The 17156-nt window shown below is 43.1% G+C and overlaps 1 pseudogene; it reads right to left on the bottom strand.

Annotated features, from left to right (window-relative positions):
• Nucleotides 1-11932: 11932 nt before the first annotated feature.
• On the bottom strand, nucleotides 11933-12718 carry LOC101656076 (annotated as a pseudogene).
• Between the last annotated feature and the right edge of the window lie 4438 nt (nucleotides 12719-17156).

Below are 17156 nucleotides of genomic sequence, written 5' to 3' on the forward strand. Positions count from 1 at the left end.
ACTCACCAGCCAGTCCGCAGAAGACAGATGAACCTTTCTGCCTATAAAATACTTAATGGTCTTGGAAACCCTCCTGGGCAGTTCCATTCTGCCCTCGAGGGTCTCAGTGAGTTGGTATCGCCTCCATGGCAGGGAGTTTGGTTTCTGGTGGGAGTTTAGGATGGTGACATACTCTGGTGCAGATCATCCTAACATCCTTACTTTCCCCAAATAGACTTATTTGACTTTTCTTCCCACCAGACCCAGTTGGTGGTGTGGCTGATGGAGCTCCAGGGCTGGCCGTCACGGAGTTTTGTTCTGCTTTGGCACTCTCTGGAAGATCTTCCTCCATCCAGGCAGATTCAATTATACACCACTTATTGTCTGAATTGATTGATATTTTTTATATTCTGCTCTGATGCCTTTGCCAGCCTTCTCTGTCTTCCCTTGAGACACCAAAAAGGATTCGAACATGCCCAGTTCCTGCCACAAACAAATGTGCCAATCATGATCCCTGTGGAGACTCATGCAATTTGATGAATCCTAGATGTGCCGTCAAGGTAAGTCTATTTAAGGAAACTGAGGCTCAGAGAGTTGAAATGATTCTCCAAGGTTACATCATGAGTACATGTTAGAGCTGAAATTGGAGCCCGGGAGCAATCCAATGGCCCTACTTAGGTTTTCTATCATTTTTCTCTAGCACGAAGTAGCTCATGTCTATAAAATAGCGTTTGAATGTCGGAATGCAGTGTTTGTTGATGTACTTGGCTTTGTCTTTATGAATTATGAAGGTTAAAGGCATTCTTTCTAGGAAAGCTCCTCAGATGACCAATTATACCAGTATTTATTTGTGAAGTGCCTCCTCTATGGGCCTATCTCTTTGTTCCCGAATCAGAAGTGGATTCCATAATGTTGCCAGAATGCACAGGCTTGTGTAGTTGGACTTACACGATGACGCAGGTGAAAGAGTGTCTGTTTGAGCTAATGAAAACTCTGGGCAAATAGATAAGGCTGATGGCTTCCCAACATGGTGAGTGTCGTTTGTGCCACTAAACTGTGCACTTAAAAATGGTTCAAGTGTGTCTTATGACAGTAAAATTATATATATATATATTTATAAATATATATAAAGATACTGCAGTTATATATATATAAAGATACTGCAGTTTCAAAGTCCCCACCCTCAAGGCAATGAAGATTTTAAATGAGTTTTAACCTTCACCTTTCATGGACCTTCTGTGGGGAGGAACCAGGAGGGTGGAGTAAGGCTGGGCACTGTTTCCCAACCAATGTGTTTTGGTATTTCTATTTCTCTGAGATATTTATGATGATTATCATCTTGCAAAAAAAATGTTTAAGGGAGATGCAGAGATCGTGATAATGAGTGTATAACTCAGGCTTACATGTGGTTTACTTGTATGTATTTATTATGTGGAGGTAGAAATGAGTGTATAGATCATGCTTACATGTGGTATACTTGTATGTATTTATTCTGTGGAGGTAGAAATGAGTGTATAGATTATACTTAAATTTGGCATGCTTGCATGAATTTATTTTTTTAGGATCCACATACAAAAGCTAGTCTCCTCACAGTCACCTTGTACCAGCAGTGGCTGATGGTACCTGCCTCCGTTGATAAAATTGACTTAGGACTTAGTAATACATCATAAACAGGTGTAACTATGTATGCTATTTAATTTAAAAGCTATTTTTATGAAGCAAAAGGTGCATGCACTGTTAAATGTAAAACTGATTCATGGGAGGATTTAGAGAGCTAACAATGAATGAGGCAGGAGGGAGGGAGCATTAGAACTGATTGATGTAGATACAATCTTTTGAAACAGCAGTTTAACTATGTAAGTGTATGATAGGTGAATATTATATCAAGAAAATTACTAAAAAACAAAAAAATAAAACTTGACCTATGGTTACCACAGGTGAAGGAGGAAGAGTCTTTGCTTAAGGGGCATTGAGTTTATGTTAATGGTGGCAGAACAATTTGGGAAAGAATCTGAATAATAGCTGTACACCATGAAGAGTGTAATCAATGACACTGAATTATACAAGTAGAAGTTGTTGAACTGGAGAATGTTTTGTTGTGTATATTTGTGCCACAATTAAAAAAATAATTTCATGAATAACCCTGAGTACAGGAAGAAAATGCTCTAGAATTGATTGTGGTGATGATTGTACAACAACTTTTTTTTTAATGAAATCATTTTATTGGGGACTAGTACAACTCTTATCACAACCCACACATCCATCCATTATGTCAAGCACTCCTGTACATTTGTTTCCTTCATCATTCTCAAAACATTTGCTTTCCACTTGAGCCCCTGGTATCCGCTCCTCATTTCTCTGCCCCCCCACCCCCACCCCCGTCCCCATGAACCCTTGATAATTTATAAATTATTATTATTTTATCATATCTTACACCATCCGACATCCCCCTTCACCCACTTCTCCACTGTCCGTCTCCCAGGAAGGAGGTTATATTTAGATCCTTGTAATCTGTTCCCCACTTCTCCCCCACCTTCTCCCCACCCTCCCTATATTGCCATTTTCACCACTGGTCCTGAGGGGTTCATCTCTCCTGGATTCCCTGTGTTTCCAGTTCCTATTTGTACCTGTGTATATCCTCCGGTCCAGGCAGATTTGTAAGGTAGAATTGGGATCATGATAGTTGGGGGGGTGGGGTGGGGGGAGGCAGCATTTAAGAACTAGAGGAAAGTTGTATGTTTCACCATTGCTACACTGCACCCTGACTGGCCCTTCTCCTTCCTGAACCCCTCTGTAAGAGGATGTCCAGTTGCCTACAGGTGGGCTTTGGGTCCCCACTCTGCACTCCCCCTCATTCACAATGATATGATTTTTTGTTCTTTGATGCCTGATAGCTGATCTTTTTGACACCTAGTGATCATGTCAGCTGGTGTGCTTCTTCCATATGGATTTTGTTTTTTCTAAGCTAGATGGCCACCTGTTTATCTTCAAGTCTTTAAGACCCCAGATGCTCTATTTTTTGATAGCCGGCACCATCAGTTTTCTTTACCAAATTTGCTTATGCACCCGCTTTGTCATCAGTGATCGTGTCGGGAAGGTGAGTATTTCAGACTGCCAAATTATTAGAACAAAGTGTTCTTGCGTTGAGGGAGTACTTGAGTAGGGGCCCATTGTCCATCTGTTTCCTCAATACTAAACCTATAAATATATTGTACAACTCTTCTTGATATAATTGAGTTATTGAATTGTATGACATGTGAATGAAGTGCCAATAAAACTGCTTAATGAATACATAAATAAAACGGATGGTCTATTCTCTACACCTTCACATAACTCACACTAAATTTAAAAAAATTAGCACATGGTATTAAATGCCAGCATATAATGCAAACTATTTAACAGCAGTGATGTGAATCAGAACATGTGTGGCAAAAGCTTACCTGTATTAATCAATAAAAATATATAGATAAATAAATGAAATATAAAATAAGCTGGGGGGAAAAGGTTCTTTGACTGTGAACATAACTGAGAAATGAGATTGGGGATGCTCACTTGTCTCTAAGGTGTACCTCTTACATTTGTTAGTTTGAAAGAATACAAAGCATTTCTTCCTTTGGAGGCTGCAGTGACTTTCTCAAGCTCTAGTAGACTGGACTGCAAAGTCTGCCTCTGATCTTGGCTCTCCTGCCTTATGGAATCACCCCGTCTCTGGCAGGTTTCTCTCTCTTTATGCCCACCTGAGATGGCAATGCTTCCAATAACTCCATTCCCAATTCTCTTCTCGAATCTCTTCGCCTGGCTTCCCTGAGTGCTAGTTACCATGACTTAGGCGTATATGACTTTCAAACTTCTGTCTATGTTCCTAACATAGTTCTTTGGATTATCTATCTAAAATTCTGACAATTGTAGCTCCACATTTGGACAGGCCATTTAAACTCAACATGGCCTCGAAACCAGATTTGTTATTTCCTATGCCTCCTTCATCCTACAACCACCTGTTGCTATTTTTGATGGGTGCCCTCGAGTCAGTTCTGCCTCGTGGTGATGCATGTACAACACAAGGACACACAGCATGGTTCCGCTCCATCCATTGCTGCTATATTGGAGACCATCGTTAGAGCTACTGTGTCAATCCATTTAGTTGAAGGTTTTCCTCTTTTTCATGGATCTTTTACTTTGCCAAGCATGATGTCCTTTTCCAGGGACTGGTCTCTTCTAATAAAATGCCCAAAATACATGAGACAAAATCTCACCATCCTCGCTTCTAAGGAAATCCTGGCTGCACTTCTCCCAAGACAGATTTGATTGCTCTTTGGCCAGCAAGCCCGAGGCTCTTTCAGTGTTCTTCAACAGCACCGTAATGTAAATGCCTCCCTTCTTCTTGTATTTCCTTCTTCATTGTCCAACTTTCACATGCATCTGAGGCTTGGGTAAGGGTCCTGTAAGTCTTCGAAGTGACATCCTTTCTTTGCAACACTTTACAGAGGTCTCCTGCAGCAGATTTGCTCAATGCAATGTCTTTTGGTTTCTTAACTTCTAGTTCTATGAACGTTGATGGTGAATTCATGCAAAATGAAATCCCGAACAGCTTGAATCTTTTCTCCATTTATCAAGATGTTATCTATTGGTCCAGTTGAGTTTGGTTTTCTTTGCATTGAGTTGTAATCCATACTGAAGGCTTCAGTGCTTGATCTTCATCAGCAAGTACTTCAAGTCCTCTTCACTGTCAGCAAGCAAGGCTGTATCATTTGCATATTGCAGGTTGTTAATAAGCCTGCCTCCCATCCGAATGCCATGTTCTTCTTCTCACAGGCTAACGTCTAGAGTCATGTGCTCAGCACACAGATTGAAAAGTGTGGTGAAAGGTTACAACCCTGACTCACATCTTCCCTGATTTTAAACCACTCAGTTTAAATCCTCGTGTTCAGTTTGAACCACTACCTCTTGGTCCCTATACAGGTTCCTCGAGAACTCAATGAAGTGTTCTGGAATTACCATTCTTCCCAATGTTATCCACAATTTTTTATGAGCCACACAGTCGAATCCCTTTGCAATGTCAACAAAACACCTTTTTGGTATTCTTTGCTTTCAATCAAGATCCATCTAATGTCAACAGTAATATTCCTTGTTCCAAGTCCTCTTCTAAAACTAGCTGCATGTACTGCTACAGTTGCTGTTGAATGATCTTTAGCAAAACTTTATGTGTATGTAATATTATAAAAATGTGTGTGATATTAATGATATTGTTTGATAATTTCAGGATTCTTTTGGATCACCTTTTTTTTAATGGGCACAAATATGGGTCTGTGTTAGTCTGGGTGGACTAGAGAAACAAATCCATGGAGCCACCCATATGTGTGTAAGAAAGAGGTTTATATACAAGAGAAGTTGAATATTGAGAAAATATCCCAACCCAGTCCAGATCAAGTCCATAAATTTGATATTAACCCATATGTCTGATACCAATCTATAAAGTCCTCATCAGACTCATGAATTCTATACAATGACGCTGAATGCGTCTGACTTCTCTTGGTCACAGGCCAGTGGGTAGGAAGTCTTGTGGAACCAGTGGCATTGGAACCACCTCAGCTCTGGCAGGGGTCTCCATGTGGTTCCTTCCACTCCAAAACTCTGACTGCCTCACGGTAGCTTCATGTGGCTTCTCCTCAGGGGTGTCTCACAGGAAGTGAGCCGAGAGAGACTGTCTCCTGCCTCTATGGAGGAAATATAGGAGTTCCCAGAATTCTCAGAAGGCCATGCCCACACAGAGGCCTCATTGGCTATGACCTAATTGACAGACTAGCCTCCACCCCTTCACTCTCAATCCTCTCAAGTCCCAAATTGACACCAGATTATGTAACTACCACAGGTCTCTTCCAGTCAGTTGGCCAAGTAGCTGTCTTCCAGATTTCTTGGCACAGAGAACTCTTTACTTCTAGGGCTTCATCAGCTTGTTGAAACATTTCAATTGGTATCCCATCAATTCCTGCCAAGCCCTCATACCCATTCACCTCCCCAGATTAGGCCTCCTCTGTTTCCTATGCTTCATTTATTTTATATGCCATAAATCCATGTATGGGGCCCTATGGAGCCCCTTTATTTTATATGCCATAATTCCATGTATGGGGCCCTATGGAGCCCCTTTATTTTATATGCCATAATTCCATGTATGGGGCCCTATGGACCCAGACGATGTTCTGCTGCTTTCAGTGGCTAATTCCTCAGATGGAAATCACCTATTCCTCTTTCCTAATTTGTTCTTAGTCTAGAAGGTCTGCTGACACTTGCTCACCTTCAGTGCCCTTGTTGGTATTTGAAGTACCTGTGGCACAGCTTCTAGCATCACAGCAACTTGCAAATCACCACAGTAAAGTGAATTCACAAACAAGTGGAGATCGAAGCACTTACAGATGACCTTCAAAGATGACAGCCTTCTCTATGGATTGCGACTCAAAATCTTTACAATGGGACCAGAAGAGACCATCGCGATAAACAGAGAAATTATTACAAGTTGTTAAGGATTTTATTTTACTTGGCTCCTCCATCAATATTCATGGAAGCATCAGTATAAAAGTCAAAGGACATAGCGCATTGGACAAATCTGCTGCCACAAAACCTCTTTAAAGTGTTAAAGGACAAGATGTTCCTTTAAGGACAAAGACACACCTGGCCTAGGTATTTTCAGTGATCTAACTTGCACATAAAAATTGAACAATGAATAAGAAAAACAACAGAAGAATTGATGCATTTGAATTGTGGTGTTGCCAAAGAACATGGAAAATAATGGACTGCCAGGAGAACAAACACACCTATTTTGGAGGAAATACAACCAGAGTGTTCTTTGGGATCAAAGATGGAAGAATTGTTTCATGTATTTGGGACATATTATCAGGAGAGACTATCACCTGAAACCAGACAGCTTGATTGATAAAGCCGAGGGCCGGGGCAAAAAGGAAGACTCTGAGGCAAGATAGGCTGATGGTGTGTCTGCAATAATAGTCTCAAATATCAAAACAATCATGAGGATCAAGTAATACTTTCTTCTGTTGTGCAAGGGGTGGCTATGAGCTGTAGCCAAATGGATGGCACTTAACAGTAACAACCAGACCCAAGCCAAACTCCCTGCTATCTCATCAATGCCAACTCATAGAAACCCAATAGGGCAGGGCACAACTGCCCCTGTGAGTTTGAGACTGTAACTCTTTTTGGGAGTAGAATGCCCTTTCTCCTGAGGAGTTTCTCGTGGTTTTGATCTACTGACCTTGTGGTTAGCAGCCCAATGTGTAATCAGTATGCCACCAGGGCTCCTCTACAACAACATGGGCTCAGAAGTATAAGCTAAAGAGTTAGCAGTCATCTTTCTGTATATGTACCTCTCAATCTGTTTGGTAAACCTGTTGCCATCAGGTTGACACTGACTCATAGCAACCCTATCGGACAGAGTAGAACTGCCCCAAAGGGCTTCTGAGGCTGTAATCTTTATAGAAGCTGATGGCCACATCTTTTTCAACCACTGACCTTTTGGTTAATAGTCAACCACTGTTAGACAGGGTTCTCTAGAGAAACAAAACCAGAATGCTAATAATTTTATATATATTTATACAGATAGATATATAACAAGAACTAAACAGTTAATTAAATTATAAAGCAGTACAAATGGCTCAGTGCAACTCATCCCTGTGAGACAGTGTGAGACACTAGCAGCCCTTCAAATCTTGAGGGCCGCCAGGTAGTCCTCCGTAGAGCAATTCAGGCTATCTGGGCACAAACAGCAAGACAGGTCACCAACAGTCAGCCAGATGACAGGGTCCAACAGTCCCCAGCTCAAGAAATGTAAATTCTAATGGTGTGGCGAAGCAGGTCTTGAAAGAACCTCAAATTACAGCGGCACAGTCCACAGGGTTAGTTGTCCCACGGGTAGTGTAGCTTGCAACTTGAGGCAAAGAACAAGCAAGGCAGCCGCACACTGGTCCAATGATCAAAGAGCAAGAAACAAGAGAGGTGAGGCTCACCGAGCCATTTATCTCTCCGCCCTTCAATGAATCCCACGTGTGTTTATCGGTCAGATTGGCACAATAAACTAACTACCTCAACCACTTAAGCAGAGAGCCACTCGGGCACCTTATCTATTTGGTTACTGTGGTAGTTACATTATCTGTTGTCAATTTGAGACTATTAAGAGTAAGGGGTGGAGTTTAGCCTGTCAATCAGGTGGCAGCTTGATGACCTCATTTGGAGGTGCTATGGAGATAAATAGCTCGTTGGAGGCAGGGCACACACTCACTCCCTGCGAGACATTCGTACTGACAAGACACGTGAAGCTACGTTAGAGCCCTGAAACTAGAGCCATGTGGAGACCCCTGCCAGTGTTGTGATGTTTCCACTGCATCCACAAGACTTTTCAACCACTGGCCTGTGATCTTCCTTCGTTTGGCATCATTGCATGTATTGCATGAGTCTGAAGAGGAATTCATAGATTGGTATTGGACATATGGGCTAATATCAGACTTATGGACTTGTTCTGGACTGGGCTGGGATGTTTTCTCAATATACAATTGTTCTTTTAGATAATACTCTTTCTTATACACACATGAGGGTCTATGAATTTGTTTCTCTAGTCTACCCAGACTAACACAGTTACCAACTACTTTTCTTGCATTTTCCAACATGAATCCCCCCGTATGTCCCCTGTATTCTAGAACATGGCTCTGGGGAGAAATTGTTTGTGTTCACATTCTGGTTTTGTAATTTTCTAACTGTTGTTTCTGCAGTTTTTAATGCCTCAGTTTTCTCATCTGTTAAGTGGGTATAACACCAATACCTTCTTTGTAGGTTATGAAAATGATCTCAGTTATTACACAAATATTATATTAAGTCTGTGAAATAATAAAGCACCTGGCATATTCTAAGAACTCAGAAACTGTTGTGATAATTATAGTTATACTGATTAATACCTAGTTCAACCCCTCATCTCATCTACCCCGGAGTTTTGCTATTGGCCCGGGCTCCCACTTGTATGAGTACCCCAATATAAATCACCCAGGTAATAAAGAAAACCTTTAGCAAACTTTGCCTGAGTGTCTCCAAGACACTTCCTGATCAGATTGAGGCTGTTTGCAATCTAACTGCCTGATAACACCTACTGCTGGCACATCTGATTGTCCTAAAAGCAACGGACAGAACTGACCTTCACTCTGGTCTTCCCAGTCTATTCTCTGCTCCCCAATCCACCACCCTGGTACTGCAGCCGCTGCAGTGCAAGTCTATGTCCCTCCCCCGCTCTGAAGTTTTGAGGCCAAACAACTTAGCATAGTGCACAAAACCCTTCATGGCCTGAGCCCAACCGGTTTCCCTCTCATCATATTTCCCTGTGAAGCTTATATTGCAGCCACCCTGAGATCCTTGCTTCCTGAAGATGCCAGGTAGTTTCAGATCACCCTGCCTTCATGTTTGCTGCTCCTTCTACTAGAAAGAGTGCTTCAGAGTTCAATTAATGACCACCTCCTCATTGGAGGCTCGCCCATCCCTTTCAGGCAGAGTTGGTACCTCCAACCTCAGTTCCCCACTGTTCGTCCACCTGATATATTCTCTTTCCTCTCTTCTAGGACCACGAGTTTTCCAGGATGAAGAGAATGTTATTCATTTCGAACCCCCCAGCTCTGTTCCTGGCACATGGTCGGCACCCAGTAAGTGCTGGGTTTTAAGGGGTTTTTTAAATAGTGAAGATGATCTTTTATTTTGAAATAATTTCAAAATTCTACAAAGTTTGCAAGAATATAGCAAGATTTCCACCTCTGGATCATGGGAGAGTTGTCAACACAATGCCCTTAACATTCAAATATTTCAACATGTGATTTTTACAAACAAGGAGTCACAATTTAATCAACAAAACTAGAAACTTATCATAAAGTGCATTGCTGCCATCCAATACACAGATCACATTCAAGTTTGCCAGCTGTCCCAACAATGTCCTTTACAGCAAAAGGATAAGCTCAAGCGTTAACACAGCTTTTGGTGTCTTCCAACTTGGAAATTTCTCAGAATCTTCCTTGATTTTTATGACTGGGGCAGCCTTGAAGGTTACAAGCCAGTTGTTCTGTAGAATGGCATTCAATTCAGATTTGCACTTTGGGGTTTGGGGCAGGAATGTTCTATTCATCTTACTGCTTCTTATCAGTAGGTAAGATGGTTTAAACTAGTGCTATTACTACTAGCCATGTTATCTTCGACCACTTGACTGGGATGGGTCTGCCATGCCAATTGTCTTTGTAAGTGAACGAGCATTTTCAAGCTAACTAAAGATCCCATTCTTCTCAAAGTTGTCACCCACTAGTTTCATCTCTCATTTGCATTTCTTGGCTGAAGTTAATTATTATGGTTTTTGCCAAATATTCTTCTCCTAGGTAGAAGGAAACAGGAAAGATCTAGGAAGAAAAGCTGTGCATAGAGATATAAGCATAGATGTGTACATATGTAAATACATTAATTAATAAAATAGATGTATTTGCATATGTACATATATTTATATGGCAATACACTGAGGTAGTGGATGAACTTTGGGCCTCTGCTCATGCCCTCCCTCAATGCAAGAACATTTTGTTCTAACAAACTGGCATTCTGTGATGCTCACCCTCCTGACACAATCACTGAAGACAGAATGGGTGCGTAAGCAAATGTGGTGAAGAAAGCTGATGGTGCCCAGCTATCAAGTGTCTGGGGTCTCAAAGGCTGAAGTTAAACAAGCGGCCATCTAGCAAAGAAGCAACAAAGCCCACATGGAAGAAGCACACCAGCCTGTGTGATCATGAGGTGTCAAAGGGATCAGATAACAGGCTTCAGAAAACCAACCAACCAACCAACCATATTGAGAATGAGGGGGGTCAGCGCAGAGACCCCAAATCCATCTGTAGACAGTGGGATATCTCCTCACAGAAGGGTCACAAAGAAGGGATGAGTCAACCAGGGCGCAGTTAGCACCGATGAAACACACAATATTCCTCTGGTTCCTTGAGGCTTCCTCACTATCATGACCCCAGTCCTGCCTTTCACTGCAGGTTAGACCGGAGCATGTGCACAGGTACAGATAAGAGATAAGAGCTCACGACACATGGAATCCAGGAACAGAATGGGGGTAGCAATACCAGGAGGGTAGGGGGAAGGTGGGGAGAGCAGGGGAGGAAAGGGGAACTGGTCGCAATGATTGACACATAACTGTGCCCCCCAACACACACACATGGATGAACAACAGAAACAGTGGGGGAAGGGAGACAGTGGTCAGTGTAGGATATGAAAATAATAATAATTTATAATTTGATTATGAGGCTGTGGGGGGTATAGAGAGGGAGAAAAGAGGAGCTGATACCAAGAGCTCAATAGAAAGTAAATGTTTGAAAAACGATGATGGCAACATATGTACAAATATGTTTCATACAATTGATGTATGGATAGTTATAAGAGCTGTAAGAGCCCCCAACAACATGATATTTTAATAATAAAAATTCTCTTAATTCCATAATTTCTTCTAAATTAATTAATTAGAATTTTTACTGTAAGGAAAATCACTCTCTTCTTCCCATTTATTATTTTTTTTATATCAGCATGGGCTTGTCAATTCCTATTTCATTTCATATACTGTGTTGTAAACTGCTGTTATTTATTTTCACTATTATTTTGATGTTCAAATTGTCCCAGACTTGGCTAAGGAAAATCTCTTCAAGTTAGCTCCTGTATTCTTTTGATCTTTTTTTTTTAAGGGGACTCAAAGATGATTTAATTGAGAGGTACGTGAACAACATTCATTAACTGTCAGAATGTAAGCTTGAAAAACCAAATATTGTAAAAACAACCTTCGTTCAATTGTGGAAGGAGGTGGGACTGTTTGGAGCCCCACCAGCAGACCTGGCTCAGGTGGAGGGGCTGACAGGAGGTTGGGTGGCTCAATGGGCTCCCAGCCTTACTGCTCCTTTTTCTGCCTGTGGGGAGTCTTGGCATTCCAGTAACAGAGGAGCTGAGCTGTGATGACGCCATCGCAGAGGGAGGAGACCACAAAGGTGCCAGCCACGAGAGGGTCTCCCATTTCCTAAATGGGGTTGAAGATCTGGGCCAGGGAGCCCCCAAACAAGAGAAAGACTGTGGCGGCCAAGAGCTGACCTGTGTGCCCGTTGTTGTAGTCGTTGGTGGTGGCCTGGAGCAGCCTGCCCCCTACCACAGCAGGCACGCTGGAAGCCTGGAGCCAAGTGACCACGCCAGCGGGGTCAGGGGTGAGAGCAGCAGCAACAGGAGCAGGGTGGAACCGACTAGGAAAGCAGCTCCTTTCACAGTCTGCCCCTGCAGTGCAGGACCAGGCAGCCAGTGGTGAGCGTCTGGAGCATCAGGAAGAGGGCTTCACCCCAAGAGCCAAAGGGAAGCTTGTTGGTGATGCTGTAGACCATAGTCCCAGTCAAGGTCAGTAGCTCCAGCATGACCCACTGAAGACTCAGCCTGTCTGGATTCTTGGCGCCCAGGATTTTAAACACCAGGGGCGGTTTTAATAGCAGGGAGCTAGATACAAGGCCCAGCCCCAGGCCTTTGCTGAGGAGAATCTTGAGGCAAGGGATGTGCAGCAGGTCCCAGTGGACGAAAAGTCTAGCATTTCTCAGGTAGCAGCAGTGCGTGGCACCAGAACCCGCTTCAGCGTGCCACACCCCTCGACTGTCATGCTGAACTCCTCCTTTTGATCTTTAAAATATGTCCCTGTCATTCTTCGCACACTTCCTTTCTCCCTGGCAAAACAAGATGGTCTAGGCTCATGTTGTATTTTCCCTACTCAAGTCCCAGAAACAACCATGATGCCAAATGGTCTGGGTTCATTTAATGAAGAGTGGCACTCAAAACCAAGAATTGGGTGCAATATGTACTCACTGGTGTGTGTGTGTGTGTGTGTGTGTGTGTGTGTGTGTGTGTGTGTGTGTAACTAATCTCTGTCTTATCATCATACAAATACCCTCTTCGCCCTGCCAGGACTCTGACACCACGTAGCAAGCCAGCACCCCATGCCTCTACACGGCTGGTCTCCCTGGTGGCTTTTGGACTGAATTATCCTGGAAGGAAGGAGGAAAGAAGGTCAATAACCCCATTGTCTCTACCTCGCTTCTTAGACATATGGAATACAGTTGTAACAAATGTTTGAATGTCCTTATCTGCTAATTCTAGCATCTGTGTCAGCCCTGGGTCCGTTTGGGTTGCCTTACTTCACTCTTTGGGTCATCTTTTTCTTCTTTGTTTTGGGCGTCAGATATTGTGAATTTCGCCTTATTGGACACTGGATATTTTTGTATCCTGTCACCATTGGTTGGTTTTGTTCTGGAATCCCATTAAAGCTCTTGGAGACAGTTTGGGTCTTTTGGGTCTGGCTTCTATGATTTGTAAGAGGCTCGGTCTAGGGCTAACTAGACCTCACTAGTGAGGCCACGCCCTTCTCGGGACGCCACCAAATTCCCTGTGCGAATCATCAGGTTTCCACTGTGGCTGGTGGAAACAGGCTCTACGCCTGGTCCTTTATTAGCACCAGCACTGTTACCTTCTATTCTTTTGGGTGTGTTTTTTCTAAGGCCTTAGCTAATGGGTTGTCACAAACCAGGACCAGAAAACACTAAGAGTACACTCTGGTTTACAGCAATGCCTTTTCTCAGCCAGCAGCCACGTCTCTCTGGTCCTCAGCATCTCAGTCGCGCCGTCCCTTGGCTTCTGCCTCCATGGGCCAGAAAGCCCTCTTGTCCCTCTGGCGCACTGCCACGCAGCCTCAGCAGCGTGGCTCCTATGTCCTCTGGCATTGGCATGGCATAGGCTTGCTACCTCCACCATTGCATCCAGATCTCAAATAGGCTCCACTGGTGGCTCTTTTTCCTGAATGAGCTCAGCATTTCTCTCCCTAAGAGCTAGCTCTCTTACATCCAGAGGAGTGGCAAAATGGACTAAGCCTTGATTAGAGCCCTCTACACTTTATTTGCACGGTCTCACTCAGTCATCTAGGGGGAATTATTAAGAAATGACTAGAAAAGTCATGTTAAGAAATTTCACTTGAGCACAGTCTCCTCTCATGTATGCACCCATTAGTACTCACTCCCCTGAGTGCTTGTGGAAGACCCATGGCAGGTCACCAGTGCTCGGTGCTCATCACCACAGTGCAGGGCTCTCCTCTTGGGTGCTCTGTCCTACACTTGATCTTAGCCAAAAGGCCGAGAAGCGATGGGGTGCTCTGTCCCAACAACTCTAGGTGCCTTGCTCTTCCCAGACTCTCTGATCCATCCCCTCAACACAGGGAACCTGCGGGGCTCCCTCTCATTCTCCCACCCTGCGATTTGACCTTTGACCTACCTTCTCAAGCCCATAAGCAGAGGCCATTGAGTATTTCCCCTCATTTATTTCCAGCACACAGAGACCACTGCCCTTTATTGTCTGATGCCCAGTGTCTTGAAAACTGATGTTTCATATATTTTGTCTGCTCTTGTTTGTTTGTTTTCTTTCTTTTAGGCAGAAGGATCCATCTGGTGTCTGTTATTCCATACCGGGTGGAGTTGGAAGTAACTACTAACACTCACTGCCATTGATCGAGTTGATGCTGACTCACAGCAACCCTATAGGATAAGGTAAAATTGCCCCTTCAGATTTCCAAGATTGTAGCTCTTTACAGGAGCAGAAAGCTCCGTCTTTCTCCCTCGGAGCAGCTGGAGGTTTCAAACTGCTGACCTTGTCGTTAGCAGCCCACTATGCCAGCAGGGTTCCTATGGAAGTACTACGGAAGGGCTGCTACTCATCAGAATCGACTCACTGGCAGTGGGTTATTTGAGGATAGTGCATATTTAAGATGAAAATTATTATTTATAATTCTTAATCTCTCAACCCTCCATAAAATTCTCAATTTAGAATTCAATGCCAACAACCAGTGCATTAAAGATCCTAGACTGTTTCAAAGTTATGAGATTACTAAGTGATTCTAAGAGATAGTAAAGGACCTCTTAAGAGCCTATCTGAAGAACAGTGTTTAGATGTAATCCTGGCTCTATTTCTGATGATGAAGTCAAATTACTTGTAAAACATGCTTAAAATGTTTAGTAACTTTTGAAAACTGAGTATCCACAATATGCCCATACCTCATCCGAGTGGCATTGCTGGGTAAGCATTGGACCACTAACTGCAAGCTCAGGCCTTCACACATACCAGTCTCTCTGTGGGAAAAGATGAGGGTTTCTGCTCTCATAGAGTTGTACAGCCTTAGAAACCCTACCTGGAGTCGCTGATGGAGAAGTGACTGGATGGCACAGAGATTTTGTTTTGTTTTCATATCCTGGCCTTGTGAAAGCACATAGCTCTAACCTTAAAGAATTTCCAGCCACTTAGGGAGATAAGACATTTCACATATACCATGAAATCACCTCATATTATTAGTGTTAAAATAGCTGCCCAAGATAATGAGTCATAAAGTGCCATCTTCTAGAATTGATCTTCCTCCTGCTAATGGGCACTGGTACAGGTTTCTGGCTCCATTTTTTTTTCCAGGACAACTTTGAAATCCTTCCACTCAGATTAACATTCACATCTTGCCCGGTTCATTTGGCAAGAACAAAAAGTTTACATGCTGTGGCAGCTACGGTAGATTGGTTCTCTCGATACTTACTTCTGGGGTGCCTTCTTATACTGCAAATACTAGAAAGCTAAAAATGACTTCCTAGACTCCCTTGCAGCTGGGGGGTCTGGATATGATTTAGGTCCACAAATGGGATGCATTCATGCAAGAGCTGAATTTGAGACTGAGTTAAGGGAGAAGAGAGGTGCAGCGCACTCATTTGGCTGTGATGGATCACAGCAGGTGAAGTCTGACTTTGGAGCTGACTGTCCCTGCGGAGCGTGCTGATCCACGGATCGCAGCTACAGCAGCATGCTCCTGGAAATAACAATCAAGGCAGCAGCTTCCTCAACACCAGAGGATGGTATCCTAGAGCAGTGGCGCTCAACCAAGGGTTATTTTGAGCCCCAGGAAACATCTAGTGAAGTCTGGAGGCATTTCTGATGGTCATAAGTGAGTAGGTACTGCTGGCATTTAGTCCATAAAAGCCAAGGATGCTGCAATGCAATGTTCTGTCCAGAGTGCCCAGAGTGGCGATCCCAGAGCTGACTTGGACAGTACCTTCCTTGTGCCTCAAGCTTCCAGTCAAGGCAAAAGGAGCCAAACCCTCAGAGAGTCACTTCGGCAGGGTCATGCCGAGAGTCCTTACATAGCCAACCTACAGTCTAATTTCCAGTGCGTCAAACAGCTTTGTAAGCACCTGATTATTTACATTATGTTTCTTTTCTGCTTAAGACACTCAGAAGCGTTTCTAACCTGCTGTTGAATCTTGACAGGAGCCCTGGTGGCATAGTGGTTACATGTTAAATCCTGATACATGTGCCAATGTACGAACTAGCTGTATGTTGAAAAAAAATGTTTGAAATGTGATCGTGTGCTGACGACCCATGAGAAGAGTGGTATTCGTGTGTATTTCTGCCTATCTCCCTTTCCTTTACCCATAGAGTTCTCTGTAGATCTGTGTAAACACGCTTGTGCCAAGGAGTCCACGATCCAATAGAATAAAGATGCACAGAATGTAAGAAAAAGATAGAAGGAGCTTTCAATGCTTACTCAGGATGTAAATACCAGCAAGTCATTTTTACATATAAATAAACAAGCCAATAAACAGAAATCCACTATGTGATCTGAGCGGTCACAAAAGGCTCGTGGGAAGCAGCAGCACAGTATAGTGGTTGAAAGCAAGGACTTGGGTCAAGAGTAGCTATTGAGGCTCAAATCCTGGCTCTGTGACCTTGGGAATGGTGACTACCTACATCCATAAATTGAAAGTGACTAATAGTCTATGTCACAGGGATGTGTGTAGATTGAAGTAAATGTATGTAAATTGTGTAAACTGTGTGTGATACATAGTAATGCATAGAATTTTCAGTCACCTCATATGCATGTGAAAACTGGACAAGAATTGATACATTTGAACTATGCTATTGGCAAATAATTGGAAAGTTTCAACAGGCTGAGGAAGCACTGGAGCACTCACTGGTCTATGTCAGGAAATTTGGAAGCTTGCCATATGGCCAACTAACTGGCAGAGACCCATATTTGTGTCATCATCACAAAGAAAGGTGACCCA

Source organism: Echinops telfairi, unplaced genomic scaffold (assembly GCF_000313985.2).
Source record: "Echinops telfairi isolate 266 unplaced genomic scaffold, ASM31398v2 ScPeMD7_9;HRSCAF=40, whole genome shotgun sequence".
Classification (NCBI taxonomy): Eukaryota; Metazoa; Chordata; class Mammalia; order Afrosoricida; family Tenrecidae; genus Echinops; species Echinops telfairi.